Here is a 13329-nt window from a genome sequence, read left to right on the forward strand (position 1 = left end):
ATTGTTGATTCTAAAGTGATTGTTCACACTGATCATGTTGCTATTAAATATCTTATGGAAAAGAAAGATGCCAAACCTAGACTCGTTAGGTGGGTTCTCTTGCTACAAGAATTTGACTTGCACATCACTGATAGAAAAGGATCTTAGAACATCGTAGCTGATAACTTGTCTAGGTTAGAAAATAAAATTGATGACCCCCAACCTATTAATGATAGTTTTCCTGATGAGAAATTAGCTGCAATAAATGTCTCTCATAACACTCCTTGGTATGCTGACTATGCTAATTATATTGTTGCTAAATATATACCACCTAGCTTCACTTACCAAAAAAAGAAAAAAAATTCTTCCATGATTTAAGACATTACTTTTGGGACGACCCACATCTTTATAAAGGAGTAGATGGTATTATTAGACATTGTGTACCTGAGCATGAACAGGGACAAATCCTACGAAAATGTCACTCTGAAGCTTACAGTGGGCATCATGCGGGAGACAGAACTGCTCACAAGGGATTGTAATCTAGTTTTTATTGGCCTACTCTCTTCAAGGATGCCCATAAGTTTGTTTTATCTTGTGATGAATGTCAAAGAATTCGTAATATTGGTAAGTGTCAGGAAATGCCTATGAATTATGCTCTTGTTGTTGAACCATTTGATGTCTGGGGTTTCAATTACATGGGACCTTTTCCTTCCTCTAATGGGTATACACATATTTTAGTTGCTATTGATTACGTTACTAAGTGGGTAGAACCTATTCCAATTAGTAGTGCTGATCACAACACCTCTATTAAAATGCTTAAGGAAGTTATTTTCCCAAGGTTTGGAGTCCCTAGATATTTAATGACCGTTGGTGGTTCACACTTTATTCATGGTGCTTCTCGTAAAATACTTGCTAAGTATGATGCTAACCATAGAATTGCATCCCGCTATCGTCCTCAGTCTAGTGGTCAAGTTGAACTTAGCAATAGAGAAATAAAATTAATTTTACAAAAACCTATAAATAGGTCCTGAAGGAATTGGTCTAAGAAATTAGATGGTGCACTTTGGGCTTACCGAATAGCATATAAAAAACCCATGGGTATGTCTCCTTAAAAAATGGTTTATGGAAAAGCTTGTCATTTGCCTCTTGAGTTAGAACATAAAGCATATTTGGCAATTATAGAACTCAGCTATGATTTCAAACTTGCCGGTGAAAAGAGGTTATTTGATATTATCTCACTAGATGAATGGGGAACCCAAGCTTATGAAAATGCCAAGTTATTTAAAGAAAAAGTCAAAAGATGGCATGATAAAAGAACCAAAAGTGTGAGTTCAAAGTTGGAGAATATGTTATGTTGTACAACTCTCATTTCAGTTTTTTGTAGGGAAACTTCTCTCCAAATGGGAAGGACCCTATATTATTGAGGAGTTTTATAGATCTGGAGCTATCAAAAAAATAATGCCGAAGGTACTAACCCGAATGTTGTCAATGGGTAAAGAATAAAACATTATATCTCAGGTACGCCCATTAATGTTGAAAGAAATATTATCCAAACTATGACACCGGAAGAACACATAAAGGAAACCTTCCGCAACACTCCAGAATCATGAAAAAAGAGGAGGTACGTGATACAGTAAGTAAACAGACTCCCGAAAATCCGCAAAAATATTTTCTGTCAGTTTTGGAATATATTAAGAATTAGGAAAATAAGAAACTACCAGGAAGGTAACCCTGGTGGGCACAAGACACCAGGGTGCGCCTGGCTTGCCAGGAGCGCCCAGGTGGGTTGTGCCCACCTCAGGTACCTTCCGGACTTCGTTTTTCTCCCGTTTGCTTGTTTCCCAAGATAAAAAATCTTTATATACCCCCCGAACCTATTGACCACCGTATCACGGGGAAATCTCCTGTTGTCTTTTCTTGTTGTTTTCTGACAGATCTAGATTACCAAGGCAGCATCATGTCTTCTTCCCCCTCCAACAACGTAGAGGAGAATGCTTGGTTGATGAATATTGAATTGAAGAGAGAAGAGTCTGATGAATCTTTCAAGAGGGACATGAGCAAGGAAGCTGTTGGAGATCAAGTTCCAGCAGTAGAGCATGCCTTGTGTAACACCCCGAGAATCATGCTACAGTAATACCCCCTAATGGTGGGCATGTCATCATGATTACTATGCACGTTGCCACTTAATAAAAATCAAAGTCAAATTCAATTTTAAATTTCAAGTCAAAATAATATATATTTTTAAACGGTAAAACGAAAAAATGTTCGTTGGGTTGAAAATAATCACTGTATATACATGTTTAAACACACATTATTTGAGTTGTTAAAATGCCCCTAAAGTATTTAAAACAGACCCAGCAACACATGTTCAACACATTTAAATTCAAACCGAAAATCAAGTAAATTGCGAATGCCCTCATTACTTTTTGTGCAACCCTAGAATATTTCATATCATTTTTGTGCAAAGTTTCATAATTAAAAAAATTTATTTGATCACTAAACTATTTAGAAAAACAATAGCTAAATTGGAAAATAGAAAAAAGATAAAGAAATAGAAAAGAAAAGGAGAAATCCCCCCTGTTCACTTAAGCCCAGTACTAATATTGTACAAGGCCCAGCCCAGCTGGCCGGCCTTTTCCCCTACCTCTCGCAGGGGAGAGGCGGAGCCGTGCGTGCCGGCCATCCATGGCGCCAGGGCCACGTGCCGGCCATCCGCACCCTCCCTCGGCCTACTAAGGCATCCATACGAAACCCTAGATCGGCCTCGCCCATTCCCCCTTGATCCCCTTCGTACTCGTCCCCTCTCTGGTTCGAATTTGACCTCGCAAGCTCGCGCGATCACCGTGGCCTTGCCCTCTTTGACGCATCCACCGGACTCCCCGGTGGGCAGGTGCACGTCCTGGAGGCTTGTCGTGCTCGTGCGCGTCCGTTCCGGGCATCGGAGAAAGGAGGGAAGCAGTGTAGCCAATGCCATCTTCGTCTTCTTACTCTGGCCTCCGCATCTCGCCATCACCACTGCCTCTCCGGCTCGTCCCCGGCCTCCCCGAGAACGCCTTCCGCTCCATGGTGAGCTCCTCTCCCACCCCCCTCATTCCCTGGCTCGATCCCTCGTTGTTTGGGCCTTCCCCGCGTTCGGCCGCCCTGGCTGGAGCTCCACTCCGCGCGCACACGCACGCCGGCTCCTGCCCGCGCCCTTCCTCGCCTAGGCTGCGCCTTGACTGCGCTTGCACGCCCCTGCCCGCGCCCTCGCGCGTCTGCGCCGTGTGCGCCCGCACCCCGCCGCGGTCGTGCGTTGCTGCCTGCTGCTAACTGCGTTGCTGCCTGTGCACTTCTGTTGAAGCTGCTGTTGTTGTCCCGCATCCGCCTGCCACCGCCGCTTGCCTGCAGCGCCCGCCCCACACTTCCCGCCGGCACTGGTGCCGTCCTCCACCGAAGACGCCCCGTTGCCGGCCGGCCCCTGCCCCCGTGCGTCTGACCGTGGCCGCCGGGCCTCCTCTGCGAGGCCGTGCGTAGTGCCCGGCCAGGAGCCCGGTGGGCCACTAGCACCTGGGCCCCGCCCAAAAAAAGAGGATATAAATAATAAATTTTAAATTATTTAATTAGTTGATTAGTAATTTAATTAGTTAACTTAATTAACTAAAACCTAATTAGTCTAAAACAAAGTATTAACTTAAGTCAGCTAGACAATGACAGTGGGGTCCCACCCCCTGTTGACCAGTCAAAGTTTGACTGGTCAACTGGGACCCCTAGACCCACTTGTCATGCACTCAGGGAAGTATTCTCTGGGTACACTTAGCTTTTGCTATTTTATTTTCGAATTAAAATAAATTCAGAAAATGAATAAAACTTAGAAAATTAATATAAAATAAACCGTAACTCAGATTTAAAAAGTTTATATATGAAAGTTGCTCACAATGACGAGACGAATCCAAATACGCAGCCCGTTCGTCCGCCACACATCCCTAGCATAGTGAACATGCAACTTTCCACCTCTGGCCCGTCTGTCCGAAAACGCGAAACACCAGGGATACTTTCCCGGATGTTTTCGCCATTCGCCAGTATCATTTACTACCGCGTTAGGTGACCCCTAGCACTGCGTATTGGCATGTTATGCTTTGTGATGCTTTGATTGCTCTGTTATTTATTGTGTTCCCCCTCCGTTACTTCTTTCTGGTAGACCCTGAGACCGCTGCCGGTACCCCTGTGATCGACTACATCGACAACGAACCCTTCTTGCCAAAGCAACCAGGCAAGCCCCCCCTTGATCAACCTGATATCATCTATTCTTCTCTCTACTGCTTGCATTAGAGTAGTGTAGCATGTTACTGCTTTCAGTTAATCCTATTCTGTTGCATAGCCTGTCATTGTTGCTACAGTTGTTGATACCTTACCCGCAAGTGATTCGGATGTGGGGGCTGAAGGGGCATGTGGTTCCATCCAGGTAGTGGTGGGCCTGGGTTCCCGACGGCCCCCGACTGTTACTTTGTGGCGGCGCGACAGGGCAGGTTGAGACCACCTAGCGAGAGGTGGGCCTGGCCCTGGTCGGCGTTCGTGGTTAATTCAATTAACACGCTTAACGAGATCTAGGTATTTGATCTGAGTCTGGCCACTGGCCTATACGCACTAACCAACTACGCGGGAATAGTTATGGGCACTCGACATCGTGGTATCAGCCGAAGCCTTCATGACGTCGGCGATTGAGCGGCGCGCGCCGGATTGGACTGGAACGCCTGCTCTTGTATTAGGGAGGCTAGGTCTGCTTCCGGCCGCCCTCGCAACATGCAGGTGTGCAATGGGCGATGGGCCCAGACCCCTGCGCCATAGGAGTTAGACCGGCGTGCTGATCTCTCTGTTGTGCCTAGGTAGGGCTGCGACGTGTTGATCTTCTGAGGCCGGGCATGACCCAGGAAAGTGTGTCCGGCCAAAGGGGATCGAGCATGTTGGGAAATGTGGTGCACCCCTGCATGGAAGTTTATCTATTCGAATAGCCGTGTCCCTTGATAAAAGGACGAACCGAAGTTGTACCTTGACCTTATGACAACTAGAACCGTATACTTAATAAAACACACCCTTCCAAGTGCTAGATACAACCAGGTGATCGCTCTCTAACAGGGCGATGAGGAGAGGATCGCCGGGTAGGATTATGCTATGCGATGATACTTGGTGAACTTACCATCTACTCTCTTCTACTGCTTCAAGATGGAGGCTGCCAGAAGCGCAGTCTTCGATAGGACTAGCTATCCCCCTCTTATTCTGGCATTTTGCAGTTCAGTCCACATATACTACCCCTTTCATTGATACCAATGCATATGTAGTGTAGCTCCTTGCTTGCGAGTACTTTGGATGAGTACTCACGGTTGCCTTGCTACTTATTTTTCCCCTTTCCTGGTTATTGCGATCATATGATGGAGTCCAAGAGCCAGAGGATCCCGAGGATGATTCTACATGGAGTTCGGTTTTGAGGAATAGTTAGGAGGTCCCAGGCAGGAGGCCTCGCCTTTTCGATCGTTGCTACTTTTGTGCTAGCCTTCTTTAGGCAAACTTGTTTAACTTATGTCCGTACTTAGATATTATTGCTTCCGCTGACTCTTGTGTCTTCGAGCATTTGTATTCGAGCCTTCAAGGCCCCTGGCTTGTAATATAAAGCTTGTATTGTTTTATTTGTGTCTAGAGTTGTGTTGTGATATCTTCCCGTGAGTCCCTGATCTTGGTCGTACACATTTGCGTGTATGATTAGTATACGGTCAAATCGGGGGTGTCACACCTTGCCCATGGAGTAAGAGGAAGGTATGCTTCAACCATACTATGAATACCTCACTCCCACTGAGATCGAAGCCTTTAGTATCATTGAAACGGTTCGTGTTCAAAACAAATATCTCACTTGTGAAAATATTTTATTGCAAGAGCACATCATTACCCTTCGGAGCATCATCCGAAGAATGGAGTATCTTTTGAGCCTGAAGGAGAAGGACGAACTGTCCACTACTGCATCACCACCACCTTCTTCATCACCAAAGGAGACTTGAGTATCGGGTATGGGCACTCCCCTTGGCTTATGCCAAGCTTGGGGGAGGTGCCCCGATATCGTATCACCTCCATTATCTTTTGCCTTTACTTATCTTAGTTTGATCCTTAGCTATCTTTCGATTTAGTTGAATAAAAGTTTAGTTCGATTCTTTCTTTTCAAGTGCTTGCTTAGTGATCTATCCTTGTAATCGTGTGCAAGATATATAATAAAGTTTACTTTGAGTTTTGCTTTCTTTATTTTCATGTACAATAAAAATAAAGGAAATAAATGAAAAACATTATATGCTAATCTTATGATAAGTAAAGACATCACATAAGGAAGAGTATAAGTAGTAAAATTTATTGGAGGTTAACAAACATAGCATTAGTCAATGATGCAATTCATGAAAGAATAATAAGGGAAGAGAAGATTCACATGCAAATACACTATCTTGGACATCTTTTATGATTGTGAGCCCCCATCAAAATATTATATGCCAAAAGTGTTGACGTTGGACAAGGAAGACAACGTAATGATTTATGTTTGTTCATATTGACATAGAAGTTACTAGCAAACATGCCCGTGCGTTGCAACAGGGAAATATTTTTATCATAACTTTAGTCCAATAAGCATGAGTCAAGACTACCAGCGGGTTCAAGTCATCAATTTCAACACGCCACCCGATCTCACCGTCACCGGCGATGGCCATGGTGATCACAACACATCCGAACGTGACCAATCCGGCGATGATGACCTCGTAACCACATGTGACACCTATCATTGTGCCCCCACAAAGGAATGTTCTAAAACTTGAAAGAAAAACTAATCTGGATGAACTGGACATGACAAGTGACCTCCATGGTCATACTCCTCATTTTCGCACAACGTGGTCAGATCGAGTAACCGGGTAACGACACATTGCCGGAGACCTAAGGCTCGCGGGGCGGAGTGGGAGGGGAGGGTGTAGAGGTCAGACAGGACATGACAAGATGTTGGGCGGCTAGTCGACGCGTATTGTGGGCATGTGGTGCTATTTTATAGGATGAGCTACGGATCATAAAACTCTCTCGTGTTACTTCCTTTTCTAATATCTATATCTACTTCTTTATCTAAAAAATAATCAGATCAAATGTACGGCAACGTATCGGGTGAAAATCCTTGTTCAGTGAAAATCTAGAAACTTTCCCTCCTATCCATTAGATCTAAAATGAACGGATTATATGAGAGGTGGGATTCCCCTTAGCCACTTAAACGTGTTTGACAGAAAACCCCCTGCGATGTCTTAATCTCGTTGTACAACTTCATCTCCTACCTCCGACCCGATCTAATGCCTGTCAAAACAAATCACCGCGGGAACACCCCGGAAACCCGGTGCTCGCGACACCGGGCAATGTGCTCGAGCCTGCAACTATCATGTCCTGCTTTTGAGGCTCCGCCTCGATGCCGACCAACTTGTGGAATGGCATTTCCTGAAAACGGCGGTGGCTGGCGAGCAAGTGCTACATGGCAGGTTGTTCTAAACGGCGAGTGAGACACGCTCTCGCTGCTTTCGAGGGACACCATAGCAAGCCCCTGGCTCACATGTCGCAGGGCACGAAAGGGCTCGGGAACCCCTATTTAGAAAATTAGCTTAGTTGCTTTCTTTAGTTAGTTGAGATCTCCACCTAGAGTTCATATCTCTGCTCAATTTCTTGCTTGTTTACTATTTATTTGGTTTATAGTCCGTTTGGCAAGTGTGAGCAAATTGTACCATGAATCTAAATTTTGTTACAACTGACCTACAAGTTCCTTTACTCACGATCTCGCAGCCCCTAATTTCATTAAATCTGGAATTGATTACAAGAAGTTCGTGGAGGATTCGGATTGATTAGAAGAAGCTCATTGCGTGACAAAGTATCATCTGCAACTCTTAGAGGCATTAGTGATCCAATCCCCCTTCCAACTGACCATTGTTGCAAAGTCTAAATCAGCTTCACGCCTTGGCTGAGTCTCACGACGGAGCATTTGTGCACAGCCACCGGAGATCATGCATAGCTTCTCTTAGTATGTACAGAAAATCACAGGGATCTCTAGCATCTAGCCCGATGGTCATCGACGCCCATGAGCGCCGGGTCTTCGGCGGTGATTTTTTTTATGGAACTCTGGTGGTGATTTTTTTGGACGGGGATTAGATCGGATCGGAGGTAGGAGATGAAGTTGTACAACGATATTAAGACTTGGCAGGGGGTTATCTGTCAAACATGTCTAAGTGGCTAAGGGAATCCCACCTCTCATATAATCCGTTCATTTTAAATCTGATGGATAGGAGGAAAAGTTTCTAGATTTTCACTGGACAGGCGTTTTCACCCGATACGTTGCCCAGATGTACATCCCAACGATTGACGTCCCTTGTCTCCTATGCAACCACATGATTAATTTCATGCGTACCACAGCTATGGGGCCAAAAGAAACCCGGGGATATGCTGGACTGCTGCTCCCTTCATAATGCATGCTAGTTTTTTGGAATAAGATGCACGCCATTGTTGATGCCCAAGATCGTGGCTGGTGTGGCAGAAAACCAGACACGCATGCACACCACGCCCGACACACTGGACACACACACGACACCCAGCACGCATACCACGCCCGAGACACATGCATACACGGACACGATGTTGGACACGCATGCCGCTGGCCAGCACACGTGTGCACGAATGTATCGTACACCCCACCGGCCCAAGAGAGCCGCTGCATGCCGCACACGCACAACCACTGTCGCCGCATATCCTTGCAACATATAGGGGGAAAGTCTGAAAAGTGAGCGGAAGATGGAGTCTAAATCTAGTGTGATGGTGGTGGATTGCCTCTTGGGCTGAGAATGAACAGTACAAGGGGAAGAACAGCCTCCTGCGGCGAGGTGTTCTTGTGCTTGGTGAGTATGTGGATGGGTTGAATCTCGGTCCCCTAACGATGGTGGTGGCTAGTCCTCTTTATAGAGGCCCTGGTCCTCTCACCAAATACTGAGCGGGAAGGGAGCCAACAACGGCCAATTCAAAGAGGATAGCTAGTATAGCTTATCCTTGACAAAAGTAGTCTTCGTCTGCCAAAGGCTCTCGTGGTGACGCTGTCTTGGGCTCCACGATGACCTCCGTTTTGCCGTCCTGCTGGTCTTGATCCCATTGCACCGATATGGAAACCTTTACTTGACACCTCAGTACTCTGCGTCTGCGCTTGCCTTCCTTGTACCAAAGAGGAAAGAAGGACACTATGTGCGCTGGTGCCCGCCTGGTCTCGATCGTCATGGCTCACGTCATTGGAACCTCGTGAGGTTTGCCTGGCCTTGATCTCTCCGCCCCTCGTGAGCCAGCCTGATGAGGCCGCTCTTGAGGAGGTCTTGTGTCGTCCGCCTCGCAAGGCTTGGCCCCGCGCGAGGGTCTTGAATACTTGTTGGTGAATATGGGTCGTACGGGCCCGCTCGCAGAGTCACACCGTGGGCCGCAGGCAGGCAAGTCTGGGGACTCCCGTTCCCAGAACACCGACAGTAGCCCCCGGGCCCAAGGCGCGCTCGGGCTTGACTTCGAGGCGAAGCCAAGGGGAAAGTGCGGAGCGCTGCGGGCCCCAATAGCCCGCGGCCTTGGTCGACGCGTGGCGGTTGATTGGTCATGGGCATCTCCGCTTCCCCACGCTGCCTCGGCAACTACCCGACTTGACAAGTCCCTGCGACATGCAAAGAAAAACCATCATTACCTGTGATCATGGGGGGCGCTGGTTCGCCTTCTCCTGCTATAAATGGGGAGGGGGGCAGAGCCCCCGTCGCCCATACCTTCCTATTCCGCTCGCTTCTCCCCCTTTGCTCCATCGCCAGTTCCAACACCAATGGCGCCGTCGAAAAGGTTCTCTGCCGCAGAGAAGGGGAAGGCCCCTCGCGAGGGGCCCGGCTCTCCGGTGCCCAAGCGTGGACGCGACCGTCCCGGCAAGGACACCGCGACCCCCGCTGCGGCCCTCGCAGCCGTGGCGGTGCCGCTCCGCGTGGCAGGGGTCACTCCGGTCGTGGCAGTCATGTTGATGAAGGGAGACGTGTCGTGGTTGCGCGGCCTCCCCGGGCGCGCTTTCACTCGGCGGAGGTGCTGCCGGAGTTCGTTGTCTGGTCGGAGAACCCGGTCGGCAACTAGCTTCAGCTCACGCGCTTCTTCGCCGATGAGCTGCCGGCCTCAGGTCCAGGCGGGTTTTGGCTGCAGGCGGATGGCTGCTGCAGCAAGGCTTCCTGGGTCACGGTCGAGGTCTCCGTCGCGGGCAACATAGCCTTGGCCCGTGGCTGGCAGACATTTGCCCGCGCGCGCGTCCTGGTCAGGCGGTGCACCCTTCATTTCAAGTATGACGGTGACGCGACCGTCTACGTGAGGGTGTTTGGGGAAGACGGTCACCGCGCCGGGTGCTGCCCCGAGGTCAACGACGGCGAGGAGGTGCTCGGCCTCGGCGATGGTCGTGATGAGGATGAGGGCGAACCCGCCAATGGGGCCGACCACGTCTCGTCCAGCTATGGCGGCTCTTCCTCTAGCAATAGCTCCAGCAGCGACGGTTACGGCCAGCCGCCGCGCCTGCTTCGAAGGCGGCAGTGGGTCGTCTCGTCGTCGTGTCTCCGTGAAGCGTGAGGAAGGGTCTGGCTGAGCTCGGGACGGTGCCAAGGGCCCGCCCTCGCGGATCTCTGTAGGGGCACGCGCCACTTTTATTTTGTTGTTCCTTTCCTTCATGCATCAAAAAGAAACCAGAATGGGCCCCGGAGGGGCGTGTATCGAATTATGATCTCAACCATTATGCTATGCTTGTTGTTTCTGTGTTGTGTCGTTATTTTGTGAAGAGGTAACTTAGCTTGACTTGCTCGGAGTAGCTCCCTCCTCATGAGGCGCTTGCTTCCTGGTGCTTGCCGAGGCCTCCTTGGCCTCGTAGGCGCTTAGGAACTGGAAAAAATTCGTTAAGAGGCTCATCGTTCACCCGAGCCTTGGTCACAGGCGCTACCGGCCTTGACCCAGTGCTTCGTATCGCGGTACCCGTGGGGAACAGATTAGGAGAGGGCGCCAGCTTGTGGACTCGAACGAGGGTGCCTCACGAAAAGCAGATGAAAGGCAGAAAAGGAAAAACGCTCACGAGGGCACCCGTCCAGCCCCCTCGCGAGGAATGCGAGAGAGAGGGTGCGGGCTAAACTGAAGAGGAAACGGAGGCAAAAGGTGACAGAACCAAATCAGCGAAGAACACCAGAAGCAAATTCAATTAAAAGAGGCGAGCCAAATACGGAAAGCAAATGAAAATCCGCGTTCGGCACCTAGTCTAGTTTTCAAGTCTTCTCACCAGCGCGGAGCTAAGTGCTGCCACTTGGACGTGGGAGGGAGCCCCCGAGGCCCGAGGGCGGCACTCCTGAGACTCCGGGGCATGTACAACCCCACTCATTATTACGTGAGAGTGTCATGGGCGGCGATTCTTCACAGGCACGGGGCCTTTCTTCACAGGCACTGGACCTTGCTTCATGGGTAGAATTTCCAGAGGTGCTGGATGTTCCAGGCGTTCTGGATGGGTACCCCGTCCTGTGTCTCCAGACGCGCAGCGCCAGGCCTGGAGACATGGACGACCTTGAACGGGCCCTCCCACATGGGTGAGAGCTTATGCAGCCCTTCCCTGGAGAGCACCTCCCTCAGGACGAGGTCACCCACCTCGAGCGTCCTGGAGCGGACGCTACGATAGTGGTACCGCCGCAGCGCCTGCTGGTACCTTGCCGCCCGCAGTGCAGCTTCACGGCGGCGTTCCTCCCCCAACATGAGGTCCATCCTCCGCGTGGTGTCGTGCTGCGTCTCATCAAACGCCAGGACCCGTGCGGAGCGATGCATAACCTTGTGAGGGAGAACCGCTAATGCTCCGTAGATGAGGAAGAATGGGGTCTCGCCCGTTGGCTTGGTGGCGGTGGTGCGGATGGACCACAACACGGACTGGAGCTCGTCGTGCCAGCCCCTACCGCATGCTTCGAGCTTCTTCTTGAAGGTCCTGGTCTTGAGGCCTCTCAGGACCTCTGCGTTGGCGCGTTCGGCTTGAACATTGCTCCGGGGTGCGCTACCGAAAAGTAGCAGATCTGCGTTCCAAGGTTAGCAATGAGGTTTTCAGCCGACAACATTGTATTGCAGACATCCGTCCGGATACAAATTGTATTTTGATCAGACTTTCAGCAACAAGTACCTGTCAAAGATACACTTTATCGCAGCAAAGATTAAATCAGAAAGAGGACAAAATTGGATCAATCGTGCATTTCAAGCCAAAGGTATGGGCTATGCACAATGATTGAATGTGCCATAAGTCAAAATTAAAACATTGCGACGCCCAGAAGTCAGTCCAATTGCACGGTGAATTCAGTAAGGATAGTCAGACAATTCTTGTCATATAAGTAATCAGCTGCCGGGCTGACAAAGATATATATATATATATATATGTCATTCCATTCACCAAGAAAATCCGTTCCGTCCATCTCCACAATTTATTGGCGAAGTGTACAAAGACAAGGTTCCCAGTCTGCATCGATAGGGTATGAATGGATTCCCATGCAAGATATTCAGTCTTCTCGATAAAATACTGCAAAAGCTTCTGGCATAAGGTACCGTGTCTTCCCTAGCAAAGTCTTTAAGGGGGAAAGCTTATGAGATACGATACCCCGTTTTTCCTCAAGAAGATATCCACCGAAGGCTTCGAGCATAAGCCACCCAGTCTTCCTCAGCGTGATATCCCGGTGGTTTCCAAACACAAGCTGCCCAATCTTCTTCAGTATGACACTAGTACAAGACATTAAGGCCCCGTTCGGATCTCCACCGGCTTCCCAAAATAGCTGGATTCTCCGCTTCTCGCTGGATTCTAGCTTCTCGGTAGAGCAGCGACTCGTTCGGCTGTATGTGCTCAACTCCTCACGTACGCATGGACTGGTAGCCCAGGAAATCAGGCCAAGGCCTGTTCGAACGTGGCTTGGGCCAGGTCATATTGGCCCAGTTTGATGGATGAAACAAGTTCTAGCGATCGAAACGGTACGTGAGATCACTTTGGAAGGGCAGCGGAATGTAATTTCGATCAACTCCTGGCTTCCATGTGTTGAGGGCCAGCTTGAAGCGATCGAAACGGTACGCAAGGTTCACTTCGGAAGGGCACTCCCATGTAATTCTGATAAACTTCCGCTTCTCGATTTCGCGAAGATGGTCTAGCGCTGCTCCTTGTCTCCGTCAAAATTGAACTGCATATTCCTTGTCTCCGCGGAGCCGGCTCCTCGGAGCAGAGCCGTTCGGCTGGCTTCTTGGATTGATTTTAGGAAGCCAGCTCCAGGAGAGCTTCCGAACGGA

The 13329-nt window shown here is 49.1% G+C and overlaps 1 long non-coding RNA gene across 1 annotated transcript; it reads left to right on the forward strand.

Moving 5' to 3' along the window:
- The first annotated feature begins 2481 nt into the window (after positions 1 to 2481).
- LOC147990795 (uncharacterized) lies at positions 2482 to 6239 on the forward strand. The gene is made up of 2 exons (XR_015601072.1): positions 2482 to 3045; positions 5884 to 6239. It is a non-coding gene; the product is annotated as an uncharacterized LOC147990795 (long non-coding RNA).
- Positions 6240 to 13329: the final 7090 nt, after the last annotated feature.

The sequence above is a fragment of the Triticum urartu genome, chromosome 1A (genome assembly GCF_056163025.1).
Source record: "Triticum urartu cultivar PI428250 chromosome 1A, HENAU_Tu73, whole genome shotgun sequence".
Lineage (NCBI taxonomy): Eukaryota > Viridiplantae > Streptophyta > Magnoliopsida > Poales > Poaceae > Triticum > Triticum urartu.